Below are 9865 nucleotides of genomic sequence, written 5' to 3'. Positions count from 1 at the left end.
GAGCAAGGAGAGCGCCGGGGGAGCAGGCATGGAGCTGGGGTGCTCCTCCCCACCTCCCCTTCCAGGCTGGGCTTTGGGGCAAGGGCTCTGCAGGTCCCGTGTTTGTCTGAATGTGGCACAGCGGCAATTTTAGTGCAACTGTAATTGGGGGGTTTGTGACTGCTGTCACTGTAATTATCTGTCTGGTCAATAAAATGAAGGGTACTGAGTCCCGGCAGTTTGGGGGAATGAAGGCTGACTTAATTACAGCAACCAAATCTCTCACATCTCTCCCGTCCACTGAAACACCAGCCTGCCTTCATGTGCTGCCCTTTAACAGAGCTGCCTATCATGCATCTAAACAAACAAGTAGGGAAGACAGAGGGGAGATTGTTTATCAGGGATGTGTCTTTGCGAGGGAGGAGCAGCAATATCTGCAGGAGGGACTGAGGTGAAACCCAACATCAAAGGCAAGAGGCTGTCAGCACATTTAACTTTACAGAAACCCTTCTCCTAATAAAAAAAGAATGACCTCGTTACTACGGACACTAACAGTTCCCAGGGGAACACCAGGAGACTGCTGCCTGCACTTTTAATATTCATTTTACAAACAAATGGGAAACCTTGAAATAATTTCGGTGTTGTTCTTGGCAAGTTGTTACAATGTTGTGTCCTTATAAAAATCATTTAAGAATTTATGTAGTGTGAGTTTACTTTTCATCTGCTGCCTTTCCTTGCTATCAATCTCCCTCCCTCTCACTGCCCGTGTCCCTGTGGGAAAGATCAGGAAGCCCAAGGAGCAAGGTGTCGGCCACGCCAGCGGGTTCAGCAGGAGGCACTGTTAGGCTTGGCTTTAACTGCTGAGAGAGCCTGTTTCTGGAGGACATGCTCTAAAACTGTGGCTGGACCTGGGCCACAGAGAGCAAGCACAGTTCCATCAGGAGGCCATGCCTGGCTGAAGGGTAGGGGAAGCTTTTGAGTTGGCTGCAGAGCTGGGGCAGGGGTGCAGAGGGGAGAGCAGGGCTGGTGGATGCTGGAAAGATCTCGGCTGGTACAGCCCCGCAGGCAGCAGCATACTGTGAAGCGGTGTGGGGATGCAGGGTGGGCCAGTTCAGAGCTCTTCTCCTCTCAGCTTCTCCCGGCAGGAGTCACCACAGGCAATAACGCCAGGAAAGATAGCGTGGAGCAAATCCGTGTCTCTTCCAAGCCCCTGTGAAAGAATCAGGGAGACGGAGAAAGATGTTGCTGCAAACCAAAAAAATACTTGCAAAGTGCAAAGCTATTCAGTTAGCCAAATACCTCTGAGAATTACACGAGCAGTCTCTTTTCACAGGCTAGGCTTTCTGCCCAAGTCACCACAGTCTGAGTCACCAGAAATCTTCCTCGATGTTTCCTTGGTGTTACATTTGTACCTGAGGGAGGTTTGCAGAAATGGTTTCATTGACTCTTAGCAGGGGAAAATGCTCTGTACTGGAAATAAGCCCTTACAGCTGATGCCTCAAGCTATTCAGTAGCAGTCCACAAACTCTCACCCACACTTTAACTGGTGTGCAGCCTGGGGAGTACCTGGGAGATGCCTTCCTCTCCTGGCATCTGCACACATTGATGTGCAGGATCAGGCACACCCCAACACATCCATGAAAATACAAATGTGCATACACATATATAACTTAACTTCCATGTGCCTATCCACATACACACACAAAAGAGCTTGCTTCTGTGCATGTCAGTATGTTCCTCCTTACTCGTCTCCATTTGGTCATAGAGGGCCATCCATTCCTGGTGCAGATTTGCTGCCGATTCTGACACTTGTGTACAACACAACTTTATGCCTTGGGTTGATCCTCTGTACAGCCAGCCCTGAAACCAAACCATGGGAAAGGCGGCTCATATTTGAATATCTGTGATTCATACATTACCTGTTTTTCTAGACATTTGCTTTACCTCACTTCATCCCAGACTCAGTTTGCCTGAGCTTGGGATTTCTGACTTTTGCTGTGAGGCAAAAGGCAAGTGCCTGCTGTTCCTCTAGGCTTTCGAGCAGAAGGATGAAGTACAGAAGAGGAAAGTGTAATGATGGCAAGTGGGCTGTGGGAATGACGCCATTCATTGGTACTCTAGGTATCAAAGAACCCACTAACGAGCAATTTGCAAAAGACACTTTTGAGCCATTTTGAAGGAAATCACTAACTGCTGTGAGTGGGAGAGTGCAGATGGCTTCATGCAAGCATGAGCTGTTTCCCAGGCAGTTGTGGCTGGCCTTCGCAGTTGTGAGCTATGCAAGAACCACAAGCAGCTTTTTCTGCTTCTACACCCTCCTCTGTGGATGTCTGGGAGCGGGTATTTACCCTCTGCAGAATCCTACCAGTCGTCCACATCACGTGGGCAGAGCTAAGGCTGCACAGAGGTCTAAGCCAACTGGCATCCGTGTCTTCTACAGCCAGTCAATGATGAGGCATCTTTCCTTGTACTTGCTGAACACCCCTAATAGGCATGTGGATCTAGCATTTTTTTCCTGATCTTCTTCCTTCCCAAATATTAGAGTGGTAACGGACAAAATCTGTCCTGAAGGTTTTTAATTGTCAATTTGTCATTCAGAACCTTGACTAAATGGTCCCGTGGAAGGGCAGAGAAGATGCTGTTTAAAGCACTGCAGTGAGATCTAGGCAGTCTCTGGTCCACTGCTACTTCTTTGCAGTGTGCATTTCATGTAGAGTAGAGCCAAAAGTTTTATCTCCTTTGTGAAGACCTTAGAAATCTATGTACCAAACACTACAGGAAAAGCCAGATGTTAATACAGAAAGGTGGGCCAGATTTCTCTTTGCTTGAATGATGTAAATAAGCTGTCCTGGGTAAGTGCAAAGGGAGTTATCCCGTGTTAAACCTCAGAGCCAATGACAAGAGTCACTGAAATGCTCTTTTGCAAAGGTCCTAGGCACTTCTGTAACGTCATACTTCACCAGTTTTTGTCTTGACTTGATCTGGCATGTTTGCTTATTCTGATTCTCTGTTATGGCAAGTTTCATCTAAACGCTAACAGTAATTTGAAGATATAAATAAAAGAGGAAGATACTTTGAAGTGCACATTGATGTGCACATGCCCACATATTTGTAAATAATCCCACATGCACTGGTAGTCGTTTTGAGCCTTTGGTGGGACACACCATCACAGCCTAACCTGTAAGCTCACGTTATTGCCAGCAAGTGAAAAGTAGGAGGATGGACTTGCAAAGACCATCCTCATCAACTTCACTGAATTCACAGATAGACTTTTACATGCACATCTAACCTTGAGCAAAGATACAGCTAAGCAGTGAATTAAAAAATAGCAGGGTGTGTGTCCAGAATTGCAAGTGCAAGTGAGCATACAAAGGTCCATGTGCTGCAGCATAAGGAAGGCTGGCTTGTAACTAGCAGTTCAAAGAGAGACAGTAGGAAATCTGGGGTGACCGCCTGGCTCTGCCACAGATTTCCTTTATTTCCTTGCCCTGTTCACTTAATTTACCTGTTCTACAGCTAAGGCATAGTACCTCCTTAATGGTCTTGTACCTTGAGACTGTGAAGAGGGAGGGCTTGACTCTTTCTGTGTTTGTATACTCCTGAGCAAAAGGGAGTCCAGGTTAGAACTGCCCAGGTCTGCTGCTGGTCCCCAAAGTAACTATATAAAAAACTTCACAATGTTTGCCCATTTGGGGTTGAAGGATATATTTCATTCAATAACCTGGAATGTAAAGTTTGGCTATAGTTTCAAGTGCTAATTTATTGCTTTTTTGTTATTTTATGTCATTGAAGTCAAATTCAAAATGCCCCCCCGCCGCCTTGTTTTAAATCAAGAGAACATCTGCTTTAAAAAACAATTAACTACTAATTCAGATTTTCTTCTGGATCACTTTTGGGTCTTTCTTCCTCCAACCAAAAGGTTGCAGCACAGTGGCACACCTGGCAGAAGTGCTTTAGCCCAGTCAGCTGCAATTTTCCAGAGAAACCTCTTTGCTGGATAATTCCTCACAGGGCTGGAGGAGAGGACAGGTTTGTGTAGCTGTCTGCACTGGAGGGGAAGGTCGCCCTCCTCCTGCGCCTGACCATTGACTTTAAGAGCGTGGGGCACTGAATGACCCAGCAGAGAGATATCACCTGCGAGCAAGGAGGTAAGAACAAGTCCTCTTAGTGAGCTGCTGTTATTCTCCAGACAAGCCTTCTGCCTTTCTAGGTGGGACAGTGTGGCCTCTTTAACCCCATCACTGGATCAGTGCTCCCAAATTAGTGTAATCATCCCGCCCGAATTAAGCAAGTAGCTCCTGGCTCCTGGCTCCACAATCCAGCCTTGGGCATCCCCTCTCAGCCTGACGCCCGCATCCCTCTTATCCTCCCTTTCCCCTGAAGCCCCCTGCTTGTGGGCTCCTTGATATTTTCCAGTCCTTCCCTAATGAGCACTGCAGAATTACAGCTAATTAAGGATGTAAATGATGCTGGAGAGAGAGAGAGAGGGAGAGGATGGGAAGGGGCGGGGGGGAGGGCAGCTACTTGCTGTGTGCAACTCTGCAGTAAAGTGTCTCCTACCTCAGCAGAAAAGTTATCATGGGAGACAATGTCAACTTTATGGAGGGGGGGAGGGCCCTTCGCACAGCTCCATCCCTGCCTGCAATAGCTGCCGCCTCTCTTTTATGTGTCAGCGCTGCAGATGCTGATGTCCTCCCTCCCAAGCTGATGTCCTCCCTCCCAAATGCTGCCTTGTCAGCCGGTGCTGTCACTAAGCCCTGGTCTCCCTCTCCTGCACTCGCCGCCACCCTCGCCCGTGTGCCTCTGGGGGGGTGAGGGGCTCAGAAGACCCCAAAACCTGCAGGCGCTCTGAGTGAGAAACTCGTTGTCTCCCTCCTGCTTGCAAAGGGATTTTGCCCCTCTGGTGTGGGCCAGGTCCACCTCCATGCCAAGGGGGTTGGAGAGGACCCCGGTGCTCGGGGGCATGGTGGGTTTTGGCCACTTCTCCTAGGCACTGGGGCACTTGCCTCTCCAGGCTGCTGCCTGCCAGTGCTGGCCCTCGGCCACTGTTCCCCGGGGTGGGGGGATTAGGACTAAGCCCCTTATCTCTGCAGCGGTGGCCGGTGGGCTGGGACGATGTGCCCTGCAGGGTGACATGCGCCGTCAACTGGAGCCAACACCTCAGGCCACGCAGCCCTGAGATACATGGTTGCTCACACATGGCGGCTAGTCTTGTTCCCTTTAGGAAACACTCCCGCTGGGGAGCAGCGGGGATACTGGAGGAAAGTGGGGCTCAACCAGTGAGGGGGTGCAAGCCCCCCACCCTGCCACCAGCCCTGGCTGGCAGCTTCTGCCCACTCCGGGGAGCCAGGAGCCGGCCGGCTGGCAGCCCCGCGTCGGGGGGAGATAGCTCTGCTGGCGCCGAGCAGCTGTTTGAACCCATTCCAGTCTCGCTGGGTCCTCCCGAGTGCGTTTCCAAGCACTCCAGGTCCCCGTTGGCGTATTTCTCTGCACATTGCCCAGATCAATGAATTGCGAAGCCTTGTTTGTCCCAGCACCACCGCCAGTCCGTCTGTCTGTCCACCCGCCCAGCCGAAGCAGGGGCACGTGCTCCGGGTCAAGGGGAGACGGCATCGGGTGGCAGCGACGGCAGCGGCGGGTTTTGTTGTTGTTTCCCCAGATCGCTGTGCAATATATTCCGATTTTTTTTCTTGTCATTAAGCCAGTGCCTCGGAGATGATGATGTAGTCCCTATGTGGGCCGCAGAAAGCACTTCGAGCCGTGCTGGAGTCGTGCTGGGTGGCTCTGATAGCAGAGCTAATGGGAGCGAATGGGATGCAACGAACTGTTCTAATGACACCAGCCAGGGAAGAGACAACAGTAAGAATAAATAAATGTTAACTATTTTCCTCTTCCAGACATTTGCATGTATTGCCATTAAGTTCATTTAAATAAGAGAGAGAGCAAGAGAGAAGGGGAAACTTACTACTACTCTTAATAACGAGTGTCTAAAAATAAATTAGGATGCTGGGATGCACTTAAGGCATTTTAAAAATAAGTCTGATTTTTTCCCCCTTTCCTCTTTTTTTTTTTAAGTGTTGGAGGGTTTTAATTTGGGCCGAGTAATTTTGGTGCAAACGCTTGGGCGCCTTTCGTTGGGAAATTGGGAGGAATGCAAACAAGATTTCACTTCATTAAACAGGGGCAAACAGTAGAGAAATTGCACTTACTTATGGAAATGACTTTTAAACATGAACAGCATTTACTTGCATTGCCTTGTGCTGAATTTTTTTTTTTTAAAAGATTATACATGTGAATAATTCACTGCGGGCCAATTAGATGATGACTTCATTTTTAACCTCTCTTCCTTGCCTTCTTGCTGGCTGTCCCTTTCATTGCAATTTCCACCCTTTTCCTTCCCTTCCATAAATTAATAAAGATCAAATAATGCCTCTCCCTGTGGTGCCAAGAGCTAGCTTCTTGGAAAGGGTGTAAGGGGAGAAATCAGAGGATCACCATCTCTGCTGAACTGCCCTGGGATGAAGCAGGAATAACTCCACGGGATTTCTACAAGCAGACCTGCACCCATGTGTTCCGGAAAAAGGAATTGGAAGAATGACAAACGGGCAGGAATGAAAGGGGGACAGACAGAAAAAAGATCTCCATGCTCTCTGCATGCAGGATCAGGTGCTGGAGAGAGGCTGAGCAAGCAGGATTCACCCTCTGTGAGGCTCCATTGATGCTGACAGGATCACACTGGTGTGAGTTTCCTCTGCCGGGCTAAAAGCAGCTCTCAGATGGGTGAGTTCCATGGCGCTGCTGGGGATAGACCCTCCAAGTGATGCACTGAAACCCTTCAGCATCCCCGGGCCCGGATGCAGGCGGCAAAGATGTGGGACCACCGCTTGAACCGGGGGAGGCTGGGCTAGGATGTAAGAGGGAGCCAGAGCAGGGTGATGCTGACTTTTGCCAGGGGCCTGTGGTAAGCGGACCTTACAGCAAGTAGATAGAGAGAGAGTTCTCCCTGAGGCCTCACTGTTTTTTCCCCATCTAACAGATGTTAGACGTTCTTGCTGTCATTAACACTTGTCAGGACTTTTCCCAGCTCAATGTTGGAAGCAGGCTGTGGGGTTTCATGTCAGCAGGATCTGCCAAAACTTTCAGGGTGCTGGGAGGGAAGAGGTCCAAAAGAGACTGGCTCACTCTGGTCCCCACTTTGCTGCTTTTGCATTTCATCAGACGTCTGCCAGCTTAAAATGGACATTGGGAGACTCTGTCCATGCAAATCCCGGTCATGCTTATAGGAAGGCAATACCCATCCTCAAAATAGTTTTTCCTAAATGTTGAACTCCTGGACCTCTTTGCAGCAATTAAATTGTGTAACACAGAGCTTAAAAGCCTCTAAAAACATAATAACACATATATAATTATCTCATTGTAAAAGATCAACTGATCTACCTGTTTAGTTTCTTATGTGACATTTACCTGTGTTTCTTGTCTAGCTCTTAGGTCTCATTCCTACAGATGACACACTCTACATAAAATGTGACTGCTGTCCTCCTTTCATCTGCCCTAAAAGGAAGGAGAAAATTTGGTGCCTTCCCAGTGAAACTCCCTGTCCTCTGGCATTGCCAGGGCAAGGGTAAATGGGAACATCTTCCCTCCTGGCATCGCCATCAGCACCCCTTTTTTCTTTGCTAAGAGGTTTCTCCACTGATGCCAATGGAGTGACACTGCAGAAGAGTCACTGCTGGTGGGGTCTGTGCCAGCCCTGTGGGGTGAGTGTCTGTCCTGTCTTCTCCTCCTTACAGGTGGGGAAACTGAGGCACAGAGCAGGTAGGACACCTGTTAGCTCCCGTACACCCTGGCCAAACACAAGCAGCAGTGGGAGAGCTGGGACCCTGGTCAGAAGTAGGACTGTCCATAATTTCCTTTCTTCTTCAGCTCTCATTTAAAAGTTTATTTTCATGAAAAAGACCATGCCAGTTGCTCTGGTCAGCGAATAAATGTTTGCTCTGGGCATTGTGTAAAGTAGCAAGGGCACTAGAGATTAAGTTCCTTCTGGGAGTGGGGTGGCAAGGCCTTGGCACGTGTCATGAAATCTTCCCGGGAAACTCCTTTCCACGTGGCTGCTAGATGTCTCAGGGGTCTTCCTTCACCCCTGTCTCTGAAGCCTTCACCATCTTCCTCCGGCAGCTGTTCTCTTGCACTGTCCCAGCCTGCTCCCTCCAAACTGCTTCCCAGGATGTTTCATGGTCATTTTGTCAGTGTGTCCTTTCTCATCAGATCAGATTCCCAGCCTTTCTGTGCTTTGGCCTTTTTATGGCTCTTCACTGGTTATAGTTTTAGTGGGGAAGAGGCAGCTGCAAGCAATGACCTATGATTTCCAGGGAAGGGGAGAGCAAGGATACTTCAAGCAGTGTGGCCTCCTGCTGGGAGCAGTTCCTTTTAGAGCCCTTGTGTCAATTATGGCTTTCAGAGGCACTTCCCCACTCTATTTGTTTACCCTGGGGAAGCCCAGCGTGCCTCCTCCAGGGCTCAAGCCAAGCAAATTCCCTCCCCCAGCAATGGCACAAAGGTCTTTCAGCCTAGACTTGGGAATTTTGCATTGCCCATTTCTGAATCAACCTACAGCATCAGACCTAAGCTCCAGGAAAAAGGTTGCCTAATGAAAAGGCTTTCACTTTCAGGCTCCTCTGGCTGCTCTGTTGTACCTGGTGTCCTCCAGCTGGGGCTGGAGTTGAGGAACACAGAGACAGCAGTGAGCATGTTACAACAGTCACCAATGTACTGTGCTTTAGCTCTGCACCTGGTGCTGCTGGCTGTAGTGTAGTGCACAGGACATTTTCTAGCCCCACAGGGCTATTCCTGACAGCTATTCCCAACAAACTCCAACATAGACCCTTTTATCCTGGAATATCCACACTTGGAGTTGTTCAGAGACATCCTCCTGAAAAGCTCCGTGGAGGGGTAAGCCCAGAAACACCAGCTATAAGACAGCATGTTGTGTGCTGAGCTGTCTCTGCAGGAGAAGCGCTTCCATCTGCTACACACCTCTTGAATTCAGGAATAGGACCCTATGGGCTGTTTGGTACCTCCATTGACTTCAGCAGGCTTAACACCAGGGACAAGTTTAGCTCCATGCACTCATTAACCTGCTTCCCCAGAAGTACCTTCGAGGCCGAGGGCTGTGTGAGGTGGGCACCAACAGCAGTGGTACTTCAGCCGCAGCCCTTTGCCCTGGGCACCCTCCTGCTGATCTGCTTGTGCAGCGCCTGGCATCAGGGGACAGGAGCGGGTCCTGACCATCCCCATGTCCACGGGAGCCATGGGGGTCATCTGCTGGCAAGGCAAGGCAAGTTCTCTATCCTCTGTGCAGTCCAGAAGCCTTGGGCTGAGGACGACTTCAGAGGTTATTGATGTATCTGACTCTGAAATGAGCTTCATTCTTTTCTTCAGCCTCCTAATGACAGACACTGTCTCTGGGCAGCAAATCAACAACCTCAGGCAGAGGTGAGCAAGTGCCAGGCACCATTACTGATGCTCCTGCTGACACCCTCCCTCCAGGCACCACAGCCCTGGGGGCTGGAGGGCGCGGGGCTGCGCTCCCTGGACAAGGGCCAGAGAAGATGCTGGACTGAGGCCTCCCAGCAGGATTTCTATCTGCAGCTCTTGAGAAGAAGATCCACCCTTGTTTTCCATACAGCCTCTACAGAGAAGCGGCGGCAGTGCTGGAGTGCTGATGGCATTGGAGAGCTGCTGGTTGTGCTGCCAGATACCATCAGGGTTAACATTAGCAGCATCCCCTGGGTGAGTTACATGTTTCTTTTCCAAGCCTGGCAGATGTTAGCCCTGAAGTGGGGTAGGCACATCCATTTCACCCCATCATCGGTAGAAGCCATATTAT

Source organism: Aquila chrysaetos, chromosome 11 (assembly GCF_900496995.4).
Source record: "Aquila chrysaetos chrysaetos chromosome 11, bAquChr1.4, whole genome shotgun sequence".
NCBI classification, from domain to species: domain Eukaryota; kingdom Metazoa; phylum Chordata; class Aves; order Accipitriformes; family Accipitridae; genus Aquila; species Aquila chrysaetos.
The sequence above is the reverse complement of the archived record's forward strand: the minus strand, read 5'-3'. Positions refer to the sequence as shown.